We start from the raw sequence: 2,232 nt of genomic DNA on the forward strand, positions 1-2,232 counted from the left end.
GCTCTGCCTCCTTCACCCAGAGATGTCTTCCTGCAGGCCCGGTCCCCCACGCTCTTGTGGCCCTGTGGCCCAAGCCCACTCGCCAGTAGCTGCAGTGAGCCCTGTTTCGCCCGCTGCGCTGACTCGACCGTGTATATCGAAGCCTCCCCGGTGGTGGTGACCATGCCGGGCCCCATCCTCACCTCCCTCCCTCAGAGCACAGCCGTGGGATCCTCTCTGTCAGCTGCTGTTGGCAGCTCCCTCAGCTCTGCGGGTGTTCCCATCTCTTCTAGGGGCTCCCTTGGTCTGGGGACGTCTGGGCTGTGTCTGCCTGTCCCCCGCTGCAACATGAACTGCTGAGGATGGCACATCATCCCCTTGTTCCTCGGGAAAAGGGCTCATTTCTTTGCCTCCCGCCCCCCTGCAAACGCCCTTCTTGGTCTCTGCTGTGTGCCACTGCATTTGCTCCTTCTCATTAAAGCCTTTGTGCAGCATCATTGGAGAGTCCTGGTCCTTTGTTCCCGTCCTTCCTACCTCCGGTTACCACCAGGTCTGCAAGGAAGATCCTGCCCTCTCCCATGGGGCATCCCTTCTCATGGGGCACTCCCTGTCCTCGGTAGAGCTTCATGAACTGATTCCAAAAGGAAGGAAAGAACAGCGGTAGTGAAAGCAAAACTAGGAGTTTCTCAGAGGAATGCAGAGAGAAAGAAGCAGTGGTCTGAGGTGGAAATACAAGGAATGCCACAGAGAAACCTTGTAATACTCTAATTATGGTCAAGCAAGGGAAAGAGCTGGCCAGAGCTTCAGGCCTCTCTCTCCACCTCCCTGCACATCCAACACTGACTGCAGCCTCCCTTCAGAGTCTCCATGCACTCTGCAATCACATCAACCCTCAAAGCAGCAGCACAGCTCCCTCTCCCACACCTGCCTGCCCTCTCTTACAAGTCCCAGCCTCCAGACCTCTCACTAACCTGTCTTGCCCAAAGTACAACAAGCCCTTTCTTCCAAAGCACAGCCTTTGACAAACCACACAGACATCTTCACACATCACAAGAGCCCTCACCTTCTCTTCTCCGAGGTGAACCAGCCCAACTGTCTCATGACAGATCGGCTGGATCTCTCAGAAGAGACAAAGATCCAATGAGGAATCCAGGAAATCTCATTTTGTCAGTAAATCATAACATAGCTGAACTCTATACCCTGGAGCACAGAGTCATACCTGTGCTCTGTTGGAATGGGTGTGCCTCTAACCCCCTGTGATTCAGTACTTTTAGACAACCTTACAGTAGCTACAAGTAGGGGCTCTTATATTTGCATCTGTTACTTTGTTGAAATTATGGGATGTAGGTTTGTTATTCAGCTCTCTTTTTTGCTTGCTTTCTTGCTTGCTTGCTTGCTTTCTTTCTTCCTTTCTTGCTTTCCTTCTTTATTTCTTTCTTTCACTCTTTCTTTCTTAGTTTCTTTCTCTCTTCCTTTCTTTCTCTCTTTCTTTTGCTCTTTCTTTCTCTCTTTTTTTTTTCTTTCTCTCTTTCTTTATTTTTTTTCACAGGCTCTTTAATTAATTTCTTTTTTCCCTCATCCTTTTTCCCTTCAGTTCCCACTCCAAATCCATAAAGTTAAAAAAACCAGTTTCAATAAAATAAAAATATGCAGACCCTAAGCCCAAGAAAGCTAAACCTTTTACACCAAGAAGGCTCTGAGCTACATCTCTTTGTCCCTGTATCTGGGTTCAAATACAGTCATACTTTGGCCGGTAGAATTTTGCTGCAGCTCAAACCTTCAATCAGTCTGGAACTGCCCTTTCAGGGGGAGGAGATAAGATGTTTTCCTTCTCTTGGAGTGACTCATGCCTTTCTTCAAAATCAAAACTAACATATGAACTGTGAGAAGTCCTCCTCCTGTCAGTAAGAACTTGGTGGAATTATATTCAGATCAAAATCCTTTCCAGCCCAGGTTTTCTGCATCTTATGAAGTTTAACAAAGGGAAGAGCATGGTTTGGGGCAACCCAGCATATACGGACAGACTGGGGGAAGAGAGAGTGGAGAGCAGTGCTGTGGAGAGGAACGTGGGGGTCCTGGTCAGTGGTAAACTGAATATGAGTCAGCAGTGCCCTGGCAGCCAGGAGGGCCAAACCTGTCCTGGGGGGATCAGGCAAAGCATCACCAGGAGGTGAGGGAGGGAATTGTCCCACTCTGCTCTGCACTGGGGCAGCTTCAGCTCAAGTCCTGGGAGCAGTTTTGGGTGCTACAATA

Source organism: Empidonax traillii, unplaced genomic scaffold, assembly GCF_003031625.1.
Source record: "Empidonax traillii isolate 1590-97213 ecotype Southwest subspecies unplaced genomic scaffold, ASM303162v1 scaffold90:size2128546, whole genome shotgun sequence".
Taxonomy (NCBI): Eukaryota; Metazoa; Chordata; class Aves; order Passeriformes; family Tyrannidae; genus Empidonax; species Empidonax traillii.